The 17815-nt window shown below is 37.4% G+C and overlaps 1 long non-coding RNA gene, 1 other non-coding gene and 1 pseudogene across 6 annotated transcripts in view; 2 read left to right on the forward strand and 1 right to left on the reverse strand.

The window, feature by feature from the left end:
- LOC107195419 overlaps positions 1–17815 on the reverse strand; it is a 279224-nt gene that overhangs the window by 260253 nt on the left and 1156 nt on the right. For all 5 annotated transcript variants that reach the window (XR_003045212.1, XR_003045214.1, XR_003045213.1 and 2 more), the window contains exon 2: positions 14147–14230. This is a non-coding gene — a long non-coding RNA (uncharacterized LOC107195419). The remainder of the gene's footprint in view (positions 1–14146; positions 14231–17815) is intronic.
- On the forward strand, positions 6090–6208 carry LOC112476826 (annotated as a pseudogene).
- LOC112476929 lies at positions 8795–8913 on the forward strand. The gene has a single exon (XR_003045255.1). It is a non-coding gene; the product is annotated as a 5S ribosomal RNA (ribosomal RNA).

Below are 17815 nucleotides of genomic sequence, written 5' to 3' on the forward strand. Positions count from 1 at the left end.
TCTACCTACCACAAAACACTGGAATATAATTTAGCCAAGTTCTTTGCCGTTTTATAAGAAGAACTGTCTTGCCTCCAGTTTCTAACAATTTGTTCCTCATTTCCGTCTGAGACCTCACAAACATTGCCTTGAAAGTCCACATTTCTATCAATGCTCCCTTCAAGGCCTTCAAGGAATTTTCTAATATGCACCTCAAAACTCTTCTAGCCTCTACTTATTACCCAGTTCGAAAGCCACTTCTATATGTTTAAGTACTGCTACAGCAGTACCCCACATCTCACTATCAAAGTCTGAATTAGGCAACTTCATCTGCCATAACAGTCTGGGTGGCTCAAACAACAGAAATTTATTTTCTCACAGTTCTGAAGGCTGGGAAGTTCAAGATCAAAGTTCCTGGTCATAGCTCTCCTCCTGGCTTGTAGGTAGTCCCCTTCTTGCTATGTCCTCACATGGCCCTTTCTCTAGGTGAGTGCAGAAAGAAAGAGACAACAATCTGATGTCTCTTCTTATAAAGACACTAATCCTTTTGTATTATGACTCCACCCTAATGACCTCATTTAACCTTAACTACTTCCTTAGAGGTCTCATCTCCAAATATATTGGAGGTTAAAACTTCAGTATATATATTTGAGTGGAATGAAAACATTCAGTCCATAACATACACCTTAACTTAAAAAAATACAAAAATATAAAACTAAAATGTGCTAAACCCCAATTAAACAAAGCCTACTATAGCTCTTCTAATATCACACAAAACAGACTTTCAGGTAAGAAGCTTTACTAATGATTAGAAGGAACATTTCATAGTAGTAAAGATTCAATTCCCCAAGAATAATTATTATTGGTCTTACATACTTATTAGAATAATTATTCTAATATGGGCCAATATTAACATAGGTTCTAAATCTATAATGCAGAAATCGAAAAATCTGAAAGAAAAAATAGAATATTCACAATCAAAATGGGATATTTTTATACACCACTTTCTGTAGCTGATGGAACGAGCAGACAAAACAAACCAGCAAGGGCACAGAAGACTTAAATAACATGAAAGTTGTTTTTAAAAGGCTGAGACTAAAGCAAAGAAAAAGATAATACATGCCTTAGTGACCCTGAATCATTCTAGAAAATAACAACATAAGATGTGGGGTCATGGTTGGAGAAGAGAACAAAGTAACACGAGAGCATACTAAATCACTTGTCTGGTTCCGGGGAAATACGGACATTGAAAAGTTTCAGCACTCAGTAGAAGAAAATAAATATGACAATGGGCTTAAGCAAGGATGAACTACCCTAAGAATAAATGTAGCATGTACAGCTTTTAAATCTAGAGAAGAAAACTCAATCTATCCAATAAAAGTGAGAAATTGAAATGATAGTCAAAAACTTCTCCTTTAAAAAAAATTAAAAAGACACTCAAATGGTGAGTTCTGCTAAACTTTAAAGAGAAATGCATTTCCCAGCTCCACCACTGGGACTGTGTGAGGCCTAGGGCAGGTTACTCCACTTCTCTGAGCTTTGCTTTCTTTCGTGAAGGAAGATGTTACTGCACACAAAGTACTCAGCAGGATGCCTGGGTAGAAGGCATTCACCAAACATTAATTATGGCTTTTACCATTCTTATCTACTTTTACTGCTATTGTTACTGCTGCTTCTACTAATATTATTCATATTTCTTTAGTGTCTTCTGAGTCCCTGACATAAAGGACTCATAATAAGTCTATCAACCTTGTTGAGTTTGAAATATGCAAATAGATATAATCAGATCTTGCAGGTGTAGGGAGTATTTCTTAACAAGAGACTCAGAAAAGTTTGTGTTAACTTCAAAGTAGGCTAGAAGTAGTATTATACTGTGGCACTGTTATGAAGCGGAGTGCATTAGAAAGTGTCAGTTATAAAGACTGACTGATTTAGGTGTGAAAGTCAAATTCTTGCTCAGTTACATTTAAGTTAGAAAGAACAAAAAGCTGGAAAGTGTTAATTCTTGTTCATGATTTGCTGGCAGGGTATAAAGAAAGTACATCCCAAACTTGGTCTGTACTCAAGCCCCTACATCCTCTGCTCTGTTTACTAGAATTCGAATCTCAATTTGAAGTTGGCTTTGTGTATAGTCGGTGCCCAGGAAATATGTATCAATTTATCAACTTTGGTCATTTTGTCAAATTTAGCGATTTCAACCACTTTATCAACCTATGAATCAGATCATACATGGTTTGCCACTTTTCTTCAGATACCAGGCATCTCCAAAACTGACTTGTTTACCAACATAAGATCCTCAGAGTATGGAGACCTTACTTAATAGAGTGAAATGCAAACCAATAGTTGTTTTATTTATTATGGATGAACAAAAGAAAATATGCTTTTATTATCAGTCTCTACAAAGATATGGTGACCTGTTCTACCTTTCAAGAAGCTTGACTTGAAAACTTTGGTACATTTGTTGGGAACAAGAAAAATGAACACCTGAACAGGATGAAAAACACATTGAGGGTAAATGCCTAAGCTGGTAGCAAAATGTTTGACAAGAAAAAGAATGTTAATGTTAGTGCGAAATACACAGTATATTCAGTTATTAATTTTTCCATCAAAGTTTCACTTCAAAAAACAAACAGTGCAGACTTGACAGTGTTTCTTAATGGAAAAAGAGCATACCTTAGGAGCTAGTTCACAGGAATATTTTAGTTCTCTTGCTTTGTTTTTCAATTAATCATTTGACTATTTTGTGCACTTCCTCTCCTTGGGGAAATATTCTGAATCTGATCTGGCTGTTTTCTTAAATCTATTTTGTTGTGTGCAAAATACTTTTGGTATTTGCAAATTTACAAAATGTTCTTAACCTCAAGAGAAAGTAAATGTTAAAAGAAAATTAAAACAAGTCTAAATAATGAAGCACATTTTTTGAAATCCCTCAAGTGTAGGAAGAATGTAGGTAGAAGAAAACAACAGTCAGGCTTAGGACAGAACCTAGAGAAATCTCTGAAGATGTCAAAAATGATTTCACATGAATAGTTGTTTTTTTTCTTTTTCTTTAGAACTTCTTTAAAAGAAGGGGAGGAGACAAAGAATGAGTGAAAAAGGCAAGCTTATCAGAACTAAAAATTTGGTAAAGATATTTCAGTGTAGTAAGCTTTCTCCAGTCTATCGAGCTTACCATCCTGATAATTCAATTCCTTTCAAATCAATGTGAAGATGCCATGCTAGAAATATGAACTAAACTGGATTCTAGCTCATACAAACTATTTAAGGTGATGAAACTAGATTAAAGATGAAAGATAATATTATAATGGTATATAAGATTATAGCATAATCATAATTATAAAGAGGATTTTCAAGGTTATCTTCTACTATAAGTCAAGAAGAGATGAACTCTACTTCTAGCCTTTTAAATCTTTCCTATATCAAGGGCAGTTTTGGTCCCGCCTGTTTCAGACTCCTCAAAACTTTCTAGCTTGCTCGCTGTTTATACCACAAATGTGATTCCACTATAAAGACCCCTCAATTTGAGTTTCAAAAACATAGAGAGAGTGTCTTTGCCCCAAGGAGCAACAAAGCATAGTGGCTAAGAGTGAGGACTTTGTGGACATAGTGGCTAAAAGCCAGATGACTTTGGTATGAAGCCCAAGGATCATAGCTGGGAAAGTACTTAATCTCTCTAAATCTCAGTTTCCCCATCTTCAAAATAGGAATGTTAATAGTTCCTGACTCATAGAGCTGTGAGGATCTTAATGTCTGATGTAGGTACATACATTATGTATTCCACAAGTATTTCCTAAATGCCTACTGTGTGCCAGATACTGTTCTAGACACTGAACCCCAACAGCAAATGAGATAGACAAGGTCCTAGAACTCATGGAGCCTTCATTCTCATCAACAAGAAAATGGACTCCATTAGGAAAGAGAACATAAAATACCATTTTGTGTGTCCCATGGTGCTTTGCAAAAATAGACAATAAATGTTTGTGAGGGGATTATAGTAAGTGGAAGAAGGAAGACATGCTTCAAAAATCTTACACTCCCCTTCCAGTCAAGGTGTAGAAGTTAGACACAGTGCTTGCCTCCTTTCACAACCACATCAAAGTTACAATCAAACTATAGAACCATCACCACTGGAAGTCACCTGAGGTCTGGCTGAACAGAAGTTCTACAACTGAGGACATACATAAACAGTCAGCTCAAGACTAATAGAATGGGTGGAGCCTGTTGGTCCCACAACCACATATGGTGATCAAGAAACAGGAGTGTTATCTTAGCTGCAGAATGCCCCCACCCCAAGAGATGAGGGATCCTGGTTCCACACTGAGCTCCCCAGCCCAGGATTCCAGTGCCAGGAAGAGAAGTCCCCACAACCTCCGGCTGTGAAAACCAACGGAGACTGTGGCTAAGTGAGAAAGAGGGCTACGGTAGTCACAGACATTACTTCTAAAGAGCACATACGCATACTTACTTGCTGGTGATCTCACTTGCTCTGAGCTCCAGCGGTGGAGAGCAGCTCAAAAGGCACCAAGGACACACTGGGAGGAACTGAGTTGTCTGGCCTCAGGGCGAGGGCTGGAGGGGCAGCTTTTCTACCCTGGATAGAATTGCTGGCAGAATCCATTGTTTGTTTGTTGGGCCCTCCCCACTCTGGGCACGCAGACAAAAGCAAGGGCCATATCTGAGCTCCATCAACCTGATTAACACAGGTCACTCCACCCAGATGATTCCCTGAGACCCCACCTCTCCCAACTTCTGGGCCCACTCAAGCCCCTGCCAGTGGCTTTTCTACACGAATGGCCTGTCTTGGCTCATGCTACGGACTTTCCTAAAATCTCTCTTAAAGGCTCACAAAATCCAAAGAAGTAGCACCTGACCTTGGTATGGCTTGTACCTCTTGCTGAGCAGCCCCAAGACCAGCACTACCAGCAGCGGGCCTCAATTCCTGGCTTGGCCTTTCAAGGCACCTATAAGCCCAGCACGAGTGGCATCTGAGGATTGCTTGGTGACTCCTACCAGGTGGCCTCAGAAGTTCACAGACTGCAGCTGAACTTGGCTTGCAGCTGGGCTCCTGCCAGGAGGTCCATGGGCCAGCACACCCAGTGGCCTGCTTCACCCAGTGCTGGAGCACTATCCAGGGCTGCTTCTGAGGAGGACACACCTGAAGGGCAGACTGGTCATGTACCAAAGCCCTGCGAAAGTAAATCCTGCTCCACAGGGTCAGCCCCTCAGTGGCCAATCCTCCCAACCAATCAGCCCAAGGGTCAATCCCTCCCACTAATGTGCAAATAGCAACCAAGGCTCAACTACAACAAGAGGGCACACACAACCCACACATCTCATGACACATCTCGAGCACCTGGCTCAGGTGACCAGGGAAAACTGTGCCACTGGGCCCCACAGGATACCTACTACACAAAGCTACTGTACTAAGACCAGGAGACTTAGGAGCCCTACCTAATATATAGAAACAAACACAGGGAGGCAGCCAAAATGGGGAAACAAAGAAACATGTCCCACATGAAAGAACAGAACAAAGCTCCAGAAAAAGAACTAAACAAAATGGAGACAAGCAATTTACCAGATGCAGAGTTCAAAATGCTGGTTTTAAGGATGCCCAATTAACTTAGGGGAGGAGTAGGTGAATTTGGTGAGAACTTTAACAAAGAGCTAGAAAACATAAAAATGGAAATGGAAAACATAAACAAAGAAAAAAACATAGATAACCATCAGAAATGAAGGAAACAATATCTGAGATGAAGAGTACATTAGAGGGAATCAACAGCTTGGATGAAACAGAGGATCAAATCAGCAATTTAGAGAATGGGGTAGTAGAGGACACCCAACCAGAACAACAAGAAAAAAGAATACAAAAATGATGGCAGTTTAAGGGGCCTCTGAGACAACATCAAGCACACCAACATTCACATCATAGGGATACCAGAGAAGAAAGAAAACGAGAAACTGAAAACCTATTTGAAGAAATAATGATGGAAAATTTCCCTAACCTGGTGAAGGAAATAGACATAAAACCCCAAGAAGCTCAGAGAGTCCCAAAAAAGATGAACCCAAAGACGTCCACACCAAGACACATCATAATTAAAATGCCAAAGGTTGTCTACGGCCATGCTACCCTGAACAAGCCTGATTTTGTCTGATCTCGGAAGCTAAGCAGGGTTGGGCCTGGTTAGTACTTGGATGGGAGACCACCTAGGAATACCAGGTGCTATAGGAGTTTAAAAAGAAAAAGAAAAAAAAGAAATGCAACAGAGCTTAAGTCTAACAGAGACCACAATGGCTCTTACTTGTTGCATATTTAAAAAAAAATACCAAAGGTTAAAGACAAAGAGAGAATCTTAAAAGCAGAATCTTAAAGAGAGAATCTTAAAAGGGAGCTCCCATGAGACTGTCAGCGATTTCTCAACAAAAACTTTGCAGGCCAGCAGGGATTGGCACGAAATATTCAAACTGATGAAAAGCAAAGACCTACAACCAAGATGACTCTACCCGGCAAAGCTATCATTTCGAATCAAAGGATAGATAAGAGCTTCCCAGACAAGAAAAGGCTAAAAGAGTTCATTACCACCAAGCCAGTATTAAAGGGAATGTTGGAGAGACTTCTTTAGAAGAAGAAAAAAATTTATCAAAAATATAAATAATAAAATGGCAATAACTACATGTCTGTCAACAAGTACTTCAAATGAAAAGAATTAAATGCTGCAAGCAAAAGATAGGGTGGCTGAATGGATAAGAAAACAGATCCTTACATGTGCTGCCTACAAGAGACTCACTTCAAATCAAAAGACAGACACAGACTGAAAGTAAAGGGATGGAAAAAGATACTTCATGAAAATGGAAATTAAAAAAAAAAATCTAGGGTAGCAATATTTATACCAAACAAAGTAGACTTTAAAACAAAGGCAACAACAAGTGACAAAGAAGGACTGAGTAATCCCACTTATGGGTATTACATGAAGAAACCAAAATACTACTGTGAAGGGACATGTGCATCCATATGTTCATTGCAGCATTATTTACAAGAACCAAGATATGAAGGCAATCTGGGTGTCCATCAATGGATGAGCATACAAAGAGGTGGTACATATATACAATGGACTATTACTCAGCTATAAAAATAAATGAATGAATGAATGAATGAATGAATGACATGAAATCTTTACATCTGCAACAATATAGATGGACCTAGAGGGTACTGTGCTGGGTGGAGTAAGTCAGATAGAGAAAGACAAACACATATGATTTCACTTACATGTGGTATCCAAAGAACAAAATAAACAAATATAACTGAAACAAACTCATAGATACAGAGAACATTTTGAGGATTACCAGATGGGAGCGGGGTTGAGGGAGTGGGTTAAAAGGAGGAAGGGATTAAGAAGTACAATTTTGGTAGTTACAAAATAGTCATGGAGATGTAAAGTATAGAATAAGGAATACAGTCAATAATATTGTAATAACTATGTACGGGGTCAGATGGATACTAGATTTATCGGGGTGATCATTTCATAAGTTGTATAAATGTCTAATCATTATGTTATACACCTGAAAACAATTTAGTATTGTATGCCAACTATAATTGAAAAATAAAAAATATTAAGAAGGAAGAAAATCAAGTCTTGCACTCCCAGGCAAAGAAAATAACAATTATGTGGACAAACCAATTGTATTCTGCTAAAAAGATCCAGAATCGCATCCTCTAACATTTCTCAAAAGTCAGTGCCTTGGTAATTGAAAATATAATGGATTACATGAAGTTTCCACTGCGCCATGCCATGTTTTGCTCATGAGGCAGAGGAATGCATGGCATGGAGCACAATTCCAGATTGCGATTTTAGCCAGGTAAGCCCAGATCACCTTGGGTTTCATGGCTGTTCAGTCTGGATCATCTGACTGCCATTTAGAAGGCTTGGCACTCCTCTCAGCTTTAGAGCTACAGGAGGTAATCATGTGGCCAGAATGACTGCAAGGGGCCAGGGCGGCCCAGGGGTGCCTACCTAGTTTCACTCCTTCAAGACTTGAATTACTATTAAAACACATGTTCCTCAAGGATAGTTAGTAATTTAGACTGTTTAATTTTTACTTACTCTTCACAGTAAATAAGAATTAATATTTTTTTCTTTCTTTTTTTGTTTTTTGAAAACGAACATCAGGGATTTTTAGTCTAATTACAAAAATATGTTTTGTTCATTAAAAAAAAACTGGAAGCTATAACTTTACATATGTATGCACAATCTTTCTGAAGAGCAAGTTTTGAAAATTACAGAGAAACTGAGAAGCTTGCAAGACCACTGACCTGGGAAGTCATGAGACCTGGATTCTAGTTTTGACTGCAATTAAATAGTCGGTTGAATTTAAACAAGTGTAACAGCATCTCTGGACCTCAGTTTCCACATCTGTAACCTTCTACCTCTGATTTTTTTAGATTATTTATTAAGTAACATGTATCATATGCCTATCTATTTCATATAGTATTAAAACGACCTTGTATGACAGTTACATTTTATGATGAGAAAGTTAAGGGTCAGATAAGCTCATTCGTTTAACCAAACCTATAGGATATGGGGCAAAAGTGGGACTTACGGGTATCTCCTGACTCTAAGTCACATCCTCTTCTTTCCAAACTACAAAGTCTTTAATTTACTAGGATGTAAGATGGCTCTGGGTTTGAGAAATGACCCTGACAACAAAACCTCATTACCTAGTTGACTCTTTGCCTATAATTAATTCTGTTCAATCACTTATCTATAGGAAATCCTCTGTTTTACATGTATGTGGTGAATAGTTTAAAAGACTGGATCTTGTCTATGGCCATGCCACCCTGAACAAGCCCAATCCCATCTAATCTCGGAAGCTAAGCAGGGTCGGGCCTGGTTAGTACTTGGATGGGAGACCACCTGGGAAGACCAGGTGCTGTAGGCATAAAAAATAAAATAAAATAAAATTAAAGATTGTAAGCTGACAAGATCCTGGCAATTTGTGAGGTCAACCGAGGGTTGCCTCGCCTAAGAAAAAATACAAGGACTGAAGCTGACAAGGTCCTTGCAATCTGTGAGGTCAACCAAGGATTGCCTGGCCTAAAAAAAAAAAAAAGGTTGGGTCTTACTTAGGAAATGTATCTGATTTTCATTGCCATTCACTGACATTTGGAAGATGTGCTCTCAAATAAAGGAAGTCTTTGTCTTCTTTCTATCTGTACCCCAATGGTTGTAGAGAAATATATCAGAAAATAAGATCATAAGCAGATCAAACCCAGCCATAACCAACTGTCAAAGACTGTCAGTCATACCTACAACCCAACAAAAGTAAGCTGTCCACCCATTCTCCCTGCTGAAGGAGTAGGTTCCTTAATAACCCCAACTCCTCCCCTTCCCTGTTTGGGTTAAGGGCAAAGACTCGTCCCATGGCCAGCCAATCTACAGACTGTTCACTGGACTAAGATGTTGCCTGGCCAATAAGTGCTTACCCAAACAGACCAGAATGCCTACTTCAGGAATCTGAATAGAGAAATACGGCGGGCGATGCGGGAGGAGGGGGAGGAAGCAGGCCATTTAGTATCCAGGAAAGAATAGAGAAGACACTAGATGCATTGTGTCTTCATATTAAAGTTGGGCACCCAGAGTGAAATGAATAGACTCCTACTCCTGAGGATCCCAGACTTGTTTTGGATTCCAAATCATTTACCAGTTCCTGTTCCACGTATCACAGGGTTTGTTCTGCTATGAACTCTGCTCTTGGGTTTCTGAGACTTTCTTGTTAAACAATGTGTGTATACTGCTGCATTTATTTCTTCTTAATTATTGGAATAGGTGACTATCTAGTCTTTACAACCAAAAGAGCGGAATAAAAATCTGCACAATTATTTTGCTATATTACATACTACTAAATTCTATTTAGTAGAATATACTTCTATTTGGTAGAATAAATTCTAATTAGTAGAATAATAAACTATTTTGTTATACTATACACTATTAAATTAATAGGGATTTGGCGTCTGATCTGCTGATTCCAGAGCTTTATTTATAATTGCTACATTATACTGCCTTTTACTCTTTTGGCTACTCCAACTGGCTCAATTATAAGCATTGAGAATCTTAAGAATTCAGTAGGACCTGCCAAAAAGAGATATTTAGTACCATGACTTACCTATCAGCCTAAAGATCACTTTTTTCCCCAAGACCAATTCCGTATTGCATGGGAATAAATTTTAAGCATTTGATTTTATTCCATCCATAAATTCTATATCATTAAGAAGCTGGATTTTTTTTAAATGACGTGAAACTATATCCAAAAATATGTATATCGATTATGTATGAAAGTAATGAATGTTCTTACAGGAGGGCAAGCAAGCATCTCTGTAGAGAAACTCTTTGGCCAATAAAGTTAAGCCAAAGGGTTCCAACCTCTGACTTATTCGTGGCACTCAGCCCTGTGGACTTAATTTTCATCAATAAAAATGAGTTCTGCATGCCTCACAAAAGAACACAACACTTGGATCCTTCCCTGAATTCTGATTCTCAATACATCTAGCTCATCAGATGCTAGTAGGAATCCTCGTTCACATATTTTAATTTAATGTTAGCATTTCTCCATGGGCTCATTAACTACCTTCCAGTGCAGATTAACCAATGAACCCTGAAAGAGGTCTCCAGTTGCTCTGCAAGGGTGATGAGCAATTCTCACCTTGCACTTCAGCCAACAAAAATGTTGTGCCATTTTACAAGCAGTAAAGCCCCAGAAGGCCACACGATTCCATGGCATAATATATGCAGAAAAATAATAAAAGGTTTTATGGCTCCAGGAGTGCCAACCAGTCTCAGCAGTGCCCCAAGGCAGGTAAAGCTGTGTCCTCACTCAGCCTCATGCCCTGACAACTTTAACCAAGGGCACTTAGGCTTGAAGTACCTGGTCTGCAATATAAAAACAGTCCTGGATTGGGGTTAACCACTTACACGAGATTCTGCCTAAGTGCATTTATATCTAATTGGAATTTTATTTAACAAATCAGGGGAACTATTTACTTAAATCATTAAAGCTAAGTTATTTTAATGAATGGGATGTTTTTATAGTCTTGGCAAGCCAAGAAAGTTATATTCCACCGCCTACTGGGAAAGAAACGACATTTGCTGCTGGAAGTCCAGTTGGATATTAGCCTCTGGTAGCTGACTTCCATCCAATCAAAATGTTCCTTGAAAAGATTTCCCTACTCCCTGATAAATTTCTTGTACATACATCATGATGATAAATGTACACAGTGATATTATCGGGAAGTGGGTAAACCTTTCAAAAGTTACCATTTTATTATAGACCACTCTACACGGTCAGTACACCGAACAGGAGATGCCGGGAGTGGCAACCCCTAAAAAATAAAGTGAACAAATGGGGGTGCAGATGATAATCCAAGTAATTTAAGAGGAATTCCTTCCACTAAAATCATTTATAACATTTATTCATTTATTAAAATTTTAAAGTTTGTATAAATTTTTCATATATAGATTTGCTCGTGCCTAAAGACAAATTATGAACTTCATGTCCTAGATGACGTTTGGCCTAAAATGGCATGGAGTACCAGAAGGCAATATCTGTCATTTACCAAATATTTGTCACTTTGCTTTTGCATTCATATAACTCTATATGTGTATATTCGATATGTAAATCTACACACATAGATATTCTATCTATACAAACACAAACATATATATATTCCTAACAACACACATATAGTTTTTTCCGCACTCAACTCTAAGGTAATCACCACCCAAAATATAATTGCTTACAGATTCTGTTTAGTTTCCTAAGATTTCTTGATCTTACAAACATTAATCTGGTCCAGGAAATTACACTGGCTAGATGCCTTCATGAAACATTGACTGGATTTCAAAAGAAATTCTATTTCTTCAGAAAAAGAAAGATGTGATGTCCACAAGGTCTTTGTGAGAAGACAAAAAGATCTGAGTGATTTAAATCTATCCCTACTGCCTGCAGGTGAAAAAGCATGTGTGTCCCAAATGTTGAAGCTGTCACACGTGTTCTGCCCATATTCCTTAACCATCTAGAGGTGCAGCAGGTCTAGGCAGCTGTAAGCTAATAACTCATTTGATAGTATGTTCTGTTCTTATCCAGACACATTTGTGTTAGTGAATCCAGAAGTTTTCGATTTTTCCTAATGGCTTCAATTGGATGATTTCATTCAGGCAAGCTGCCTCTTCTTTTTATTTCTAAGCCTTTCCTGTGAGTATTCCTACACCAGGGGAAAAATATGTTTTTGATTTAACAAAGAAACATTACCTAAAATCAAGATTTTCAAAGTAACAATGTCTTCATATTTATAGACTACCTTTCTTTTCCTGATTAAAAAAAAAAAAAGTGCAAAGGTGACTCTCATCTATCACAGAAAACTCTACCTTTCCCCATACAAAAATGTCACCATCAAGCTGCCAACAGTATTTCCTCCAATCTCACCAGATCATTTTTCAAAGTCTGACTTAACTCATCACGATTTAACTTGAGATTGTGGACAACAGACTCTAGGAGGATGTGACTATAAAAAATGGAGATATTAGTTTTAAAATGCATAAAATAAGCCCACTAACTCTCTCAACAGGACTGCTATATTTATTACTGAGTAACATATTGACATGGTAAATAATCTATACTATGTTAATTATATCACTACATAGAATTCATCGGTTTAGAGCAACACTGTCTAATTGAAACATAATACGACCCACAAATGTAATTTAAACTTTCTCATTTTACATTCAAAAAGTAAAAAAAAATTGAAATTTAATAACATATTTTATTTAACCCAATATATCCAAAATAGTATCATTTCAACATGTGGTCAACAGTAAAAAATTATTGAGATATTTTACATTCTTCTTTACAAAATTCATGGTGTTTTGTTTACATCTGCAGCACATCTCATTTCATACTGGCTGTGTTTCCAGTGTTTAGTAGCTCCAGGTAGGCAGACAGCGCAGATCTAAAGGGGTGGGCATTAAAGGACTGGATAAGCACTGTATGCTCACTACCAGCTCTCTCAGCTTTAGATGTGCCAGTACATGTCAGAAGTTTAAGTTGGCCAGTCTTTTACATCTGCCATGCTTGTTTCTTTAGAGACTGAAAACCAGTACCTAAAGTTCAAATTACTTTTCATTGGTATTAGTTGTAACATGCTAAGAAAATAAATCAGTGGTTATTGATGTTGTATTTTTCTGCTGTAAAAAACTACCACAAACATAGTGACTTAAAAACAACACAAATTTATTATTTTACAATTCACGAGATCAGAAGTTTAAAATACACTGGCAGGGCTGCATTCTGTCTGGAGGTTCTAGAGAATTTGTTTCCTTGCCTTGGCAATTGTTTTTAGTAAGTAGGATTTGGCAGTTTCTGAAAGTAATTTAAACTGGAATTTTGTACCTTTCAACCTTTACCCAATTCAAAAGGTACAATGAGGTCAAAAGGTACAAACTACCAGTTATAAGATAAATAAGTCCTGTGGCTGTAAAGTACGACACGGTGACTATAATTAATAATACTGTATTGTATATTTGAAAGTTGCTAAGAGTAGATCTTAAAAGGTCTCATCACAAAGAAAAAAACCCTATGATCATGAAAGATGATAGATGTTAACTCACTGTAGTTCATGGTAATATCAAATTACCTTCAACTTATACAGTCTATATGTCAATTATATCTCAATAAAACTGGAACAAAGGAATTTAAATATATGTTCTGATGATTTAGTGAAATACAAAATAATAGGTATCTGAGTAGAGGCTGGAGAGAAAGACTCTCCAGGTATGTATTATCTATTTTTAAGCTGCTTTTCCAAATTTCCAGAACAAACCTTCACCCTCAGTTCCAACTAATTAGTGCCACACCTATCATGAGTAGGCATAAAGGTATACTTTCTCACAAATAATAAAGGATTTAACAGGAATCCTACTCTACTAAATTTATGTCATAAAGTAGAAAACATTTTAAATCAAATCAACAAATATTTAATGAGAACATTATGAGAAAGGCATAGTGCCCAGCTCAGAACATTCTATAACTTAAACTATAAATTCAACTTTCTGAAGAATAACAATTTTTAAAATTTCCCTTCTTAGCAAATCAGTATGGGCAAAATGGTCATTTTACTTACAAATTACTCATTGATTCCACTGGAATGCCGTTCTTTTACTGTTGTCTCTTCGACTTAACCTTCTTCTGAGGTTCTATTTATACACTAAAAGAGAGTAATGAGGCAGTAATTGAAATTTTAAAACATCTTCCTGGACCACCCGGACCACCGTATGAATCCCCCACTGCACCTTTTGAATGTGCTCAGGCTCTAACCTTCTTGTCCTTGGGGGATGTATTAGTCACCTTGGGCTGTCGTAACAAAATGTCATAGTCTGAGTGGCTTAAGCAACACTGTTCTAGAGACCAGAAGTCTGAGATCACGGTGCCAGCATGGTCGAGTTCTGCAGATGGAAGCCTTCTCACTGTGTGCTCATATGGCAGAGACAGACAGACAGACAGACAGACAGACAGCTCTCTGTTATCCCTACTGGTAAGAACATTAATTCCATCATTAGGGCCTGCCCTCACATGACCTCATCTAAACCTAATGACCTCCTGAAGCCCCATCTCCAAATACCATCACGTTGGTGGTTATGGCTTCAACATAAAAATTTGGGGGTTGCTGAGGGTGGGACACAATTCAATCCATATGAAAGAATACACAAGATCCCAGCAAAGAAGAACCCCAGAGAAAGTAAATGCTCTGGCAGATCTGACCAAAGTCAGCCCTTTGGTCATTCCCAAGCTCCCCTGAATGAGTATGTCTAACAATCATTTTAGTGAAAACTCGGTTTCAGAAAAACAATGAATTTCATTCACAATTTGTCTGTTTAAAAAAAAAAAAAGGCAAGTGTAGCCATTCGCCGTAGAGATTAACTGGAAAAGCTGTCTATTCTGAGTTTTATTCTATATAAACACAATGTAATTAAGACTTGTGTTGTGAATTTCAATAAAGCACGATTTAATACTACAGCAAGAGTGCCATTAAACTGTGAATATTAACTTTCCAATAATTTCTAGAAATTGTAATGAAATCTGTTTGGCAATAACATGACATTTTGACACCAATAAAAATACTTTATGTAGTTATGTAAGTGATAAAAATAAATGTTTTATAAAAATTTATCCAGAAGGACTTTTAACTAGGAAAAACAATCATAATTAACAAGATTTCATAAAGCATGCAGCAGCCAAAGATAACTTTTAGAGCAGCTGAAGGTGATGAGGTCATTGCTGGTCCTAAGTTCATAAGATCTGACCACCTGTAGAGATTTTTTAAAAGCACTTAAAAGAATTAATTTTCCAACTACGGACAGGCTGAGAGTCTCTCTCTTTTACGTGACTTTCTATTGTGCCAAAGAAATGGAACTAAACGCACACTTCAGCTTTTCAAGCAGCTGTTCCTATGGTGCAGGAGTAAGTGTGTAAACTCTACCAGTACCAGCTGGAAAAAAAGACATGAATCTACTATTTCCAAATGTATTATGGAGCCTAGATTTTGTTTCCAGGATAGAATGTGTCCAAAGTAACAAAATTTAAGAAGAGGGTTGTGAAATTATCCAGTGGATGAGTAATCATCTTGACAATTCAGCTGGCTGATACAAACATAGCTGTGCTGGCAGGTAACCCTATCATTTACTGTACTGGCCATTCAGTACTGGAGAGGTTCTTTTCAATACTTTTAATTGAGATCATTCTAGTACAAGAATATTAACAGCAACATCAGAAGAACAAAAATAAATTTTGTCAAATGTATTTTTCCCCCTCAATATGAACGTTACTTCCTTCAGGCCATAATAGATCAAGTAGATATAAAATAAGATTCTAGAAGATGTAAAGACCTAATTAATAAGGTAGTAATTTTATACTTTGAAATCAGAAATGAACTTTCTTTTCAAGAGCAGAGACTGGGAAAGACATTTTAAGCACAATACATGAATAAGAAGTCCAAAAAAATTTTTATAGTTTTTAAATATCTGCATAGCAAAAAATACTGTGAACAAAAGCAAAGGCAATAACAAACTGGAGGAAAATAACTACCAACCATGTATGAGAAATTTCCATGTAGTAGACATTTTGGGTTTTTTTTGCCCAGCACACTAATCAGTACCATAGTTTTGCTCTGGAGGTACCATTCTGGCTCTCTGGTTGTGCTGAGTCCCCACCCCAGACCCCAAGGAGATCACTTTACTACTTGGCCAGAGGATGGATTCGAGCATGAGCACATGATCCATTTGGAGCCAATAAAAAGGGATGAATGATAGGACTTTAGTTCAAGCAACTAGAAAAGACTCTTCCACTGAATTTGGTGGTGTGAGGCTATAAAGATACAGCCATCTTGGTACCAGTAGAAGGGCTAGCCTGAGGATGGAGCTGAAGAGGTAAAACCAAGGGATGAACCCCAGAGACATAATATCATTGCCTAAATAGATGAGACAGAAATAATAATAATACTCAAAGTCTTTAAATGTATTGAGCAGGGAGGGGAGGAGCAGAGGGGAAACAATTAGAAGAGATGTGAGGGCTAAATTGTGATATACAGAAAACCATGCAAATAAAAAAAGTGGTTATTACTAGGTGTTGTGGGTTGAATTGTATTCCCCCACCATATATATGTGCCTTATTTGCAAATAGGGTCTTTGCAGATGTAATCAAGTTAAAATGAGGTCATACTGAATTAGGTTGGGCCCTAAATTCAATGACGGTGTGCTTATAAGGAGAGAGATTTGGAGCTACAAAGACATCCAGGAAAGAAGGCCATATGAGGATTCGCGCAGAAACAGGAGTTAGGCTGCAGCATGCCAAGGAAGGCCAAGGCTTGCTGGTAACCATAGGATGCTAGAAGAGGCAAGGAAAGCTTCTTGCCTAGAGCCTTCACAAGGAACAGAGCCTTTCTGACACCTTGATCTTGGATTTCTAGCTTCCAAAACTATGAGAGAATAAATTTCTGTTTTTTTAAGCCAATCAGTTTGTGGTCATTTGTTTTGGCAGGCCTGAGAAACTAATACACTAGATAACAATTAACTACGAGGAAAAGCAAAAAGTTGTGCAACTGGTATAATACACAGATCAGTGTTGAATAGCATTTATATAGACAGAATAATGTAAAATAACATTGAGAAGATGGGGAGAGAGGGACTGGCAATTACACTTATTTACTGAAGGCAGGAGAATTAAACTGTTGCCTTTTCTCATGAGAACTTTACCTTCTACTATGGAAACTTGAACAGATAATGTTCAAGTTGAGAAACCGAGTAACACTGTTATAAGCTTGGTATACAGATAATAGAAATAAATGGCCAAAGAAACACCTAAGAGTTGAAAATGGTCACCTCTGGAGAATGAAATATAAGAAATTGGGTGCTAGAGTGGACTGTTTTTTCAAAACTATTTATGTAGAACTGTTTGGCCTATTAAACTACGAGTTATCAACTTCGATGAAAACAAAAACAAAATAAAAAAATATATAACCAAAAATTAACAGACAATTCACAAAAAAACTCAGATGATGAATATATGAACACACAGTTAACCTCAATTAGCAATTAAAAAGCACAATTAAAAATGTGTACGCACAAAAACCCTGCCAGTCCACTCTGGGTTAAATCATAGAAAAAAATTCTACAAGATCAGATAAAAATATATTTAAGAAAGTTAATTATAGTGTTGTACATAACAGTGAAAACCTGGAAAGAACTAAATGTTTATCAATTGATATTTATCCATTCCAGATAGAAAAATGTTTTAT

The sequence above is a fragment of the Pteropus alecto genome, unplaced genomic scaffold, assembly GCF_000325575.1.
Source record: "Pteropus alecto unplaced genomic scaffold, ASM32557v1 scaffold81, whole genome shotgun sequence".
NCBI classification, from domain to species: Eukaryota; Metazoa; Chordata; class Mammalia; order Chiroptera; family Pteropodidae; genus Pteropus; species Pteropus alecto.